The sequence below is a fragment of the Lutra lutra genome, chromosome 16 (genome assembly GCF_902655055.1).
Source record: "Lutra lutra chromosome 16, mLutLut1.2, whole genome shotgun sequence".
Lineage (NCBI taxonomy): Eukaryota > Metazoa > Chordata > Mammalia > Carnivora > Mustelidae > Lutra > Lutra lutra.
The window spans coordinates 18,615,388-18,626,627 of NC_062293.1; positions in this window are offsets into that span (position 1 = coordinate 18,615,388).

The window sequence follows — 11,240 nt, forward strand, 5'->3', positions numbered from 1 at the left end:
AGAGTATTCAGAAACCAGATGGGAAGAGCAGCCTTGGGCAAGGATTAAATGCCATGTTCAACATAGTGGGCTTAAGGAGCTGTTGGGTGCCTGACACAAGGCTGTGCTGGGGGGTAGGTGTATAGTGGAAGTGGCTTCCTCCTTTGAGTCAGCCCTGCCTTCCAGGAATAGACATGACCAGGGAGGAGAGAAACGTGGGGCAGGGACCAGATTGGCCAGGAACAAGAGCCAGGCTGCTTGGTGCCAAAGGGCCCCGCTCTGGCCAAAATGATAGATGCACCAGGAGGGAGGAGAGCCCCAGAGAAAGCCTGGTGCCAGGCCTGGGAGGACAGGCAGTGTTTGGTTATACTGAGTGGCTGGAGACTATTGCGGGCTCAACAAAGAGCTGGAGCTGGGGGGTGGGGCTGGGGGAGGGGACAAACAGCCTAATTCAGGGGTGACAGCACTCTGTGTTTGGCAGCAGTGCTCAGCCTCAAAGGGTATGGAGAATGCATGAGGCTCCTGCTGGGGGACATTTGTGCAGTTTCCCTCCTGTGTATCCTGACACAAGGGGGTCCAGCCTATGCCTCCGTTACCAGAGCACGTGCACTCACCCTTATCATGAAATGTTAGGGTAATCAGTAAATAAGTCTATTCATCACAACTACACAGAACCAAATAATAAATACAATAAATGCGGGAGATAAAACTGGAGTGACTAAAACAAGTATCACGGAAAGTATCCTTAAAGGAGTGATTTGCCCACCAGGGACATTCGGCAGTGAGCAGAGATAGCCTGGGTTGTCACAACTAGGGCGAGGTGCTACCGGTCTCCAGTGGGCACAGGTCAGGGAGGCTGCTACATCCCACAATGCAAAGGGCACCCCCACAACAAAATATGAGTTGTCCTGTCTCTGTGAAAGAGCTCAACGTTTCCTTCACACAGCTTCTTTTCTCTTATTTCATATGTAAATATATATATATAGAACTCTACACCCAACATGGGGCTTGAACTCATGACCCTGAGATCAAGAGTTGTGTGCTCAACCAACTGAGCCAGCCAGGGGCCTCACGTATTTCAGCTATTTTTAATTAATGTTATCTGATTTCCAAGCAACAATGGGTTAAAGAAAGAACAGGGGATGTGTGCATTGAAGTTTCTAGAAGCAGTCGCTTAGAGTTTAGCAAGGATTAAAAGTATTTAACAGCAAAAAAATGCAAAAGGCAGACTGAAGGACCTAGAAGTGCAACATCCTAGGGACATAGGGTAGGGGCAAACAGTCCTGGATGAATCCATGGGCCTTGTAGGCTTCACTCTCAAGGGACAAGGTAATAGTCTAGGTGTGAGCCCAAGCTTTAGAAAAATCTGAATCATATGCAGTTACTCTGATTACTATGGCAAAGAAATATTAAATGTATTTATTAAGCAAAATGTATTTCCTTGTCAAATGGATGCAGTGAAATTCCACTTTAGTGGAGAGGGTACAGTTCCCTGAGGACTGCAGAACATCTCTCACATTCCTCAAGAAACACTCCAGTGTCCTCAAACTCTCCAATTTAGGAATCTCTCTCCCTCTGCTTTTTGCTTTTAAGGAGTTTGCATCATTTTTAAAAATAGGACTAAAAAGAAGCAAACTTCAGAGTCACAAAGAAATATGACATCAAAGGGTCCATCCCCATCCCCACTTGCCCCATTCCCGGAGCCCTCCCAGCCCCCTTTGGCCAGGCCTTGTGTTTTTAAATTTTGATGAAATCAATTGATTGTAAATGTGAGGGTTTATTTCTGGACTCTCAATTCTATTCCATTGATCCATATGTCTGTCCTTATGCCAGTATGATATTGTCTTGATTACTATAGTTTTGTAGAAAGTTTTGAAACTGGAAGAAGAGGGGTCCTTCAATTTCTTTTTTCAAAATTGTTTTGGCTATTTTGGGTCCCTCAAATTTCTATATGAATTTTAGGATCAGTTTCTCCAAAGGTGACAGCTGAAATTTTGGTAGGGAATGCACTGAATCTACAGGTCAATTTGGGGTGTGTTGCCAGCATAACAGTTTAAATCTTCCCATCCATGAACATGGGATGTCTTTACATTTATTTATTAGTTTGACATTTGTCAAGTATTCTATGCTATAGATGTTACATAGTTTACTTAACCAGTCTCATTTAATGGATTATTGTGTGTTTCCATTTTCTTTGCAGTTACAAATAATTATGCAATAAATGTGTGTGAACATATCTCTGAGTGCACATGTGGGGGTTAAACCCCTAAAAGTAATATTGTTGGGTAAAGAGTATGCACATTTGAAATGCTAATGCCAAGGGGCACCTGGGAGGTTCAGTGGATTAAGCCTCTGCCTTTGGTTCAGGTCATGGTCTCGGGGTCCTGGGATCGAGCCCCGCATCGGGCTCTTTGCTTGGCAGGGAGCCTGCTTCCCCCTTTCTCTCTGCCTGCCTCTCTGCCTACTTGTGATCTCTCTCTCTCTCTCTCTCTCTCTCTATCAAATAAATAAATAAAAATAAAAGTATTTTTAAATGCTAATGCCAAACTGCTTTAAAGTTTTTCCAATTTACACTCCCAGCCACACTCCCAATTTCCAATTTACACTCCCAGCCACAGTATTTGGAGGCACTTATTTCCCATACACTCATCAACATTGAATAAGCCAGTTTACTTTTTAAGATATTTATTTATTTCAAAGAGACACCAAGAGTGCTCAAGCAGGGGGAGGGGCAGAGGGAGAGGGAGAGAGAATATCAAGCAGACTCCTCACTGAGGGCGGAGCCTGATGTGGGGTTCGATTTCATTACCTTGAGATCATGAGCCAAAATCAGCAGTTAGATGCCTAATCGACTGAGCCACTCAGGCATTCTGAATATGCCAGTTCAAAAGATGTCTTACCAGGGCCACCTGGCTGGCTCAGTCAGAAGAATGCGTGCGGCTCTTGATTTCAGGGTGGTGAATTTGAGCCCCACATTGCATGTAGAGATTATTTAATTAAATAAACTTTAAGTAAATAAATAAATAACAAAAGAGATTTTGCCAATCTAATGACAAAAGATAGCCTGTGGTTGTTTTATGCGTATTTCCTTGATTCTAAAGAAGCTGAGCATTTTTTCAGATGCTTATTCTGCATATGTGTTTCTCCTGTAAATTGCCTGTTCTTGTTTGTATTGGGGTTCTCCAGAGAGACAGAACCAATTGCTGTGTATGTAGAAAGACATTTATTGAAAGTAATTGACTCATGTGATTATGGAAGCTGACAAGTCCAACAGCTGAAGTGTGGGCCAGCAGGCTGGAGACTCAGAAGAGCCAAAGGTGTAGAGGAAGTCCAAAGGCAGTCACTGGAGAATGTCTCCTTGTTTGGAAAGGCCAGGTTTTTTTGTGTTCTAGTCAGGTCTTCAGTGGAGTGGATGAGGCCCACTCACATTATGGAGGACAATTTGCTTTGGCCAAAATTCTCCATTCAAATGTTAATCTCACCCAAAAACATCCACCAAGTTGACACATAAAACTAACCATTACGCTATTCTTGGTTATTTTTCTTTAGTGTTTGTCTTTTTCTTGTTCAACTGTGGGAACTCTTTGTATATTCTGGATATTATCTATATTGCAAATATTTTCTCCCCATGGGTCATTTTGTCTTTCAGCATTGTTTATGGTTTCTTTTGTGGTCAGAAGTTGTGTCGTTGTTGTCCCATCTGAAATCTAGTAATCAATCTTTTCCTTTATGGTTTCTGCCTTTCCCCCACCTCTTGCTTAAGAAATTATAAATAGGGGCGTCTGGGTGGGTCAGTGGGTTAAAGCCTCTGCCTTTGGCTCAGATCATGATTCCAGGGTCCTGGGATCAAGCCCCACGTGGGCCTCTTTGCTCAGCAGGGGGAGCCTGCTTCCCCCTCTCTCTCTGCCTGCCTCTCTGCCTACTTTTGATCCCTGTCTGTCAAATAAATAAACAAAATCTTAATAAAAAAAGACGTTATAAATATGTTCTGCTATAAATAGGGTCTGTTTCTTTTTTTAAGAAAGATTTTATTTATTTATTTGCGAGGGAGAGAGACAGAGAACAAGCTGGGGAGAAGGGGTAGAGGGAGAAGGAGAAGCAGCACGCCCCCCCCCGCCACTAAGCATGGAGCCAGACTCAAGGCTCCATCCCAGAACCCCGAGATCATGATCTGAGCAGAAGACAGACACTTAACTGACTGAGCCACCCGGGTGCCCCAATGTGGTCTGTTTCTATTCCTCTTACACCCCCAGCTGCATGACCTCAGTGGCACCAGAAGTAATAACAGGAGGTTTCACTGAGAAACCTGGCATGGAGAGGCCTCTGGATGTATCTCCCTGGCCAAGGGGTTCCTCCAGGTTAGCCCCAAGGCTACTTTCCGAGGTGGTGGTCTGGGCGAAGGTTGGGCAGCTTCCTTCTCTCTCCTTCCTCCCAGTTTTCCCAGCCTCTCCTTGATTCTTCCAATTGTCCCTCAGGGTTTTCTTCATTCAGAGTTACTATTCTGGAATAGTCACAGGGACCCCAGGGCTGGGGCCTTTCCTCCCAAGATCCTGAGTTGCCAGACAAAACATGGGACGTCCAGTTAAATTTGAATTTCAGTCTGGAAATGAATTTTTTTAGTGTAAGTATGTCTCGTGCATTATGTGAGACATACGTACACATAAAAAGCATTCATTGTGTATCTGAAATTCACATTTAACTGAGAACCTTGCATTTTTATTTGCTAAATCTGGCAGCCCTGAAGACTGAGGTTGGAGCGAGGGCACAGAAACAGCCTCTCCTGGCTCACACCTACTCCTTCCTCTTCCTGCCTGAGTCACCTTGGGTGAGCCATTGTTAGCGCCTGCCCTCATCATCGGGCACCTGACTGGTGAGCCTGCAGGGCTCTGCTAGGTCCTCCAAGCTGTCTGGGTGGTGTGGGGGAAGGGATTGGGGACTGGGCCAGTGACCTGGCCAGAGGCTGTGGGAGGATATTTGGCAACAGAAGTACTGGATGAAATCAGGAGAGACCTTGGTTCCTGTCCCACCATAGGCTGCGAACTTGCCCAGTGCCGGTGGGCAGGCCACTTTCCTTGTTGTTGTTGTGTTTTAATCAATTACTGCTTTTTTTTTTTCTTCCTCAAGTAATCTCTATGCCCAATGTGGGGCTCAAACTCACAACCTTGAGGTCCAGAGTCGCATGGTCCGCCAACTTAGCCAATCAGGAGCTCCAAATCAATCATTATTTTTAACCGAAAGTAACAAGTAATGCTATTCAAATTATAACACAAAGCAGCACTCTCACCCTCTCTGTTTTCCTACCCCAGAGATCCACTTTCAAATCCTGTAAGTTTCTTCTGTGAAACTTACATTTCTAAACTTCTGTGAAACTTGCATTTCTACATCAGTGTGGGTTTGGAATTCTCGCTTTGCCTCTGGGCTGGGTGTGTTCACCTGAGCAGTGAGTGAGCGCTGCCCTGCTCTCTGTCTGCTGGGAAATTCTGAGTCTACAGTGAGCAGCGCGACCCCCCCCCCCCCAGTGCTGGGGAGAGGGAGGCTGGGTAGTACCCTAAAAACCAGCTGTGAGGTGCCTGCGCGCTGGAGGGAGGAGAAGGGGAGGAGACTGACGAATGCGGGAGGGGAAGGCAGGTGGAGGAAGCGGATTCCTTGGCTCTGCGCAGGGCCTGGCTGGAGGGGTCTTCGGGGATCGCTAGTTCATGCTTTCTTTCATCCCCAGCTATCCGTTGGAATCACCTGGGGAGCTTTTGCAGCTCCAAAGTGCTGAGGTCTGAGAACCCCTCACCTTGCTCAAGCCTCCCTCTATGGAATGAGGAACCTGGTTCTCAGGGAGGAAACTATTCTCCAGTTCCTCTTCCTCTTACGAGCTGGGCTGCGTGACCCGATGCTGCAGCAGCCCGGTCTGTCTGTACATTATGGACTTTGAGTTTGAGGCAGTTCCCCCCACGGAGGGAATGAATGCCTTTAGGGCCCTGGGCACAGAGCCCGACCCAGGGAGCTGTGTCATTGTGGTGATTCCTCGGGCCCTCCCAATGCAGCCCCCAACTATAGTTTGGGAGACTGTCCACCTGCCCCTCAAGCCCGTCTCACGATCTCCTCCCAGAAACCTCTGGATCCTTGCTGGGGCTGCCCCCCATCCCATCCTGCTGGTCCGCCTGCCAGAGCTCTGTCCCCCTGGGGCCACAGGCACCTGGTCCTGATCCCTGTGCTGATTCACTCTTCCCATCCAGGCCTCTGCCTCCAGCAGGAGAAGGGGGCACATTCCTGGGTTAAAGTAACAGCTTCTCCCATTCTGAGACTGGTGGGGTGATCTGGAGATGAACTTCCGGGTGAAGGCAAGGACTGATGCCAGCAAGTCTCCAGGAAGCCAGAGCAGCCTTTGGGACCGGCAGGTGGCAGGTGGCAGGGTATAGGAGCCAGGTCTTTCCTGGAAACCTGGACAATGGGCTGGGATCTGAGCAGCTGAGGGACCTTGTCATTGCCTGCTGACCTTCAATTCCAGCTCTGCCTCTGACCTACTGGGTGACTTGGGCTTATTTCTTTGACCCTAAATGTGATAGAGCAACTGTAATCACCCCCTGGGGAGTTCGGGAGGACCGAATGTGCTGATGGACCTGTGGAAAGTGACACACACACACACACACACACACACACACACACACACTCGTTCCTTAATAAATCCTCACTTCCTTCTCCATCACACCTATGTTTGAAAGAACTTTGGGGCATCCAGGTGGCTCGGTTGGTTAAGCGGCTGTCTTCAGCTCAGATGGTGATCTTGGTGTCCTGAGATCGAGCCCCTCATTGGGCTCCCACCAGCTCAGCAGGGAGTCTGCTCTCCCTCTCCCTTGGGTTCCCTCCACATACACAACCCCCTCATGCTCTCTCTTTCTCTCAAATAAATATATAAATAAAACGTTTTAAAAAAAGAAAAAAATTTTTACAACCAAACTGCATTTATTCAGGACCAAGGAATTCATTTTTCTGTTCTAATTTACAAAATCCGTGATACAAAATCTGGCCTTGCTGGAGGGGGGAAAAAAGGAATCCAGCCAAACCCAGACAGTGGCTCAGGTCCTCCAAACCCTTCCCAAGCTCCTCTAGGGGGCAGGTCCTGGGCCCATAGGTAAGGACACCGTGCTCCAGCCCTGGGAGGCAGTGGTCCCTGAGCTGGGAGGTGTGAGAAGAGCTGGGCCCTGCCAGTGGTCTGGCCATTGTCCTGCCTCCCTGTAGGTACCTGGAGTACCCTTCCCACCCTGGGCCTTCTTCTGAACTTAAGACACCCCCAGGGACAGCCATGCCGAATGGCTGGTGCACGGCTGATGGAGTTCAGGAGTTGGAGCCCAGCTTGTCAAGGGCAGCAAGTGGACAGGTTGGGTGGTGGAAAGGGGAGGACAGCTTGGGTTGTTGACTCATCGACCATTAGAGCTGGGAGGATAATGGGCTTAGATACCTGGGAGCAGAATGGAGACAAGAAGAATTAGGACAGTATTTTGAATGCCTACCCTGTGCCAGCTCACTGAGTTCTTGTAACCACACTGCAGGGTAGTGGTAGTTATGAGGCCTTGTGCAGGACTGCTCGGCTCCAAAGCAGGGGAGTCAGGGCTGAGTCCAAGTCATTCAGATCCCAGAGCTTTTGCCCAAAGCACCAGGCTCCACCAGAAGATAGCACAAGCTCAGCTCAGCCTGTCCTCCCGGCCCTTCCAGCCTACGGAGTGCCCCTGTCCCTTCTCCAGGCAAACCCCACAGGGGCCAAGAAATACCCACTTCAAGGTGCTGGGACAGGTCACTTGACTCCTCCAAGATTCAGTTTCCTCATCTGTAAAATGGGTACACAGTAACCTCCGTGTGCCCTCTCCACAGGTATGTGAGGTTCAAACGGAATGACGGATGCCAAGAGGCCTTGTAAACTAGCACATTAGAACTGGGAGGAAGCCTTTTTAGGACATCAAAGGGGTTCCTCTTGTTCATCTGATGATCTATCCCTGAAGTGCCAGGCCAGGGGGCCTAGGTGAGAAAATGGCTCTCCCCAGACAGCTCATAAGTCCCTTTTACACCTCTCATGTGTCTTCACCACTCAGGAGTCCCAAGAGGGAAGCAGGACCAGGAATGTTATTCTACCATAAAGAAGAGAAACAGAGGCATGGAAAGGAGACAAAGTCCTCCAACAAGCTAGCAGAAAAATCTGTACACATGCGCGCTTCCGGGGACTTTGACTTAATCGTTAATGCCAGGATGGTCGGTGTTGTACTTGATTTCAGTGTTTTAAAGAGGTGGGTCCTGGGGCGCCCGAGTGGCTGAGTTGGTTAAGCGTCTGCCTTCAGTTTAGGTCGTGATCTCAGGTCCTGGGTTAGAGGAGAGTCGGCTTCTCCGTCTCCCTTCACCCCTCCCTCTGGCAGTGCACTTGCTTGCTCTCACTCTCTCTCTCTCTCTCTCAAATAAATAGATAAAATCTTGTTTTTTTAAGATTTCTTTTTTAAAGATTTATTTGACACAGAGAGAGATCACAAGTAGGCAGAGAGGCAGGCAGAGAGAGAGAGACGGGGGGGGGGGGAAGCAGGCTCCCCGTTGAGCAGAGAGCCCGATGCTGGACTCAATCCCAGGACCCCGAGATCATAACCTGAGCCAAAGGCAGAGGCTGAACCCACTGAGCCACCCAGGCGCCCCTCAAATAAATAGATAAAATCTTTTAAAAAATTAAGAACTGGGTCCTGCTAATGTTTTCTCGAAAGTTTCCATTGTGCCAGGTTTTGTACGAGGTTCCCCTTTAATCTTTAACATAACCGCCCAGGTAGCTACAGTTATGATCCCTGCCTTACAGTGAAGGAAGACAGACCCAGAGAGGTTCAGCAAATATCTAAGGCCATGGAGCTGGGAAGGGGTGAAGCCAGAATTTGAATCCAGTCGGACCTGGAGCCTGTGTTTGTGCCCATAACAATATTCTTCCCCTGGAAGTTACTAGGACATCCCTGGCCCCCATCTGGGCACTTCCTTTCATCCCAACCCGCTCCAGCCTCCCTCAGCTCCTCCCAATGGGTGCTCCCGACCCCCTAGTTCTCCCGGTTGATCTCTGGGCCAAGTTCAGGCCCCCTCTGTCACGTGACCTGTTGTCTTCTCGCAGGGATGTTCTCCCTGTCTGCCACTGTCTTATGTACTCATTTGTTTGTGTCTCTTGCAGCAGGGACCTTATGTGACTCGTTCCCTGCTGTCTCCTAGTGCCTACAACACTATTTGGCACAAAACACTCAAAAATTGCTAAAAAGAAAAAAAGAGAGAGAGAGAAAAGACTCAGTAAATAAAAAAAAAGGAGATGCACGCCAGCCAGCCCTTTGATCCAGGCCCCGCTGGACCAGCTCCTCCTCCTTTTGGCCCCCAGTGACTGGCGCTCAGCTCTGATGGGGCCTCGCTGGTCCTGTGGCCAACATTCTCCAGATAGCACTGGTGGCTCTGAGAAGCAGAAGCCCCCCCCCACCCCCAGAAGGCCATGTTACTACAAGGGACTGGGCCGTGCCTGGTGAGCTCATGGTCCTTTCTGAGGTTCTCAGTCGAATCTGATCCAAAGTCTGCTTTTGGTCACAAATGTGTTGTATTCTAACAAATCTTCAGAAAAGAAATTCAAAGATAATATAATTTTCCTATGCACAGTGTTTTTAGACATTTATAGACAATTCAGAGTGGGCTATAGAGGAAAAGTAAAAGAAAGGAATTTATAATAAAATAATATGCATTTCTGTATGTGAAAGCTCAGGCTTGACCCCACGAGAGAATAGGAGCTTGCGAGTGCCCACGACTCACTGGCACTGGAGAACCGTGAATGTCCCCATCTCGGCTCAGTGCTGGAGTGTCCTGTTAGCAATTCAGCTCACATGGAACAGGAGGCCACCGAGAAAAGATTTTCCAAAACGGTGAATTATCTTTGATGAAGTTCGAATGGAGACAAAGTCAAATCTTCTGAAGGATTGCATGGTAGTTTTATTTCTGAGAAATTCAATATATTTTAAAAACAATTTTTTTTAAAAAGTTGTGGGTGGGATAGAGAGCTAGCCTCCGGGTCAGATAATTACGAACGTGTTTCTAAAGTATGTGGCTGGCTAGAAAGACAAAGGGAAACTGAGTGGTGTGCGAGACAATTTTTTGTTGTGTCAGGGTGTCCTATACTTTAAAGGACATTTAGCATCCCTGGCCTGCCATCTGTCAAACGCCAGGGGCCCCGGGTCTTGTGACAACCACAGACTGGCCTCCTACATTTACAAGACGTCCTCTAGGGGGCGGTAGCGCTCTGGTCGAAAACAACGAGCTGGCACCAGCTCCCTGCTTTTTAATTTAACTCTGTCTTTGAGACTGTTTTATATCATAATGTGGAACTCTGCATCTCTTTCCAGACTGGGTGGTGATTGTCGTGTAGACGTACTGTCACTCAGGTCCCTCTGGATGGCATTCCGCTGTTACAAACAAGGCTACAAGGACTGCAGAGTTGGGGTGTCATTTCACACCTGTGGAAGCCCGTCAGCAGAGGAATTCTTAGAAGTGGCCTGGCTGGCTCACAGGGTTGGGCATGTGGAATTTTCATAGTTACAGCCAAATCTGCCTTCCACGGAAGTAGATGAATCTACATTCCCTGAGCAGAGCAGGAATGAGCCCTGCCCAGAGCTCTGGGAGTCAGGCTGGGGTGGGAGTGGAGGGAGACAATTCTGGAAGGTCTTAGTCAGGACCCTTCCTTTCTGGGAGCCGCCTCCTCAGACCACATCCAGGGTCCCCTCAATGAAGCCTTCCGTGTTCAGAAACTCCCCAACCCACCCTCTCAGGCCTGGGGTGGGGAGGTGGGGTGGTGGGGGGAGGGTTGGTGAGTAGAGATGTCCCTTCCCAAGTGGTTTGATCCTAGCTATTATGGGTATCTTTTTAACCTTCAAAGAAAAAAAAAAAAAAGACAGCTTTGTTGCTTTCTGATTCTTTAAGTATTTCAGAGGGAAAAATTTCTTTCCCCCCAACTTTTTTTTTCCAACTTTTTGTTTTGAAAACTAAAAACTTCAGACAAATTGCAAGAATGGTACAACGAGCGCCCATATACCCTTCACCTTGATTCACGCATTGTTCACATTTTGCTACACTGGCTTTATCTCTCTCTATTTTGCCGAACCGTTTGAGACTAAGTTGCAGCCACTCAGTCCTAAACACCTTAGTGTGCATTTCCTAAGAACAAGGACATTTTCTGGCAAAACCACAGTCTGGTTATCACACTCAAGAAATTTAACCTTGATGACGTA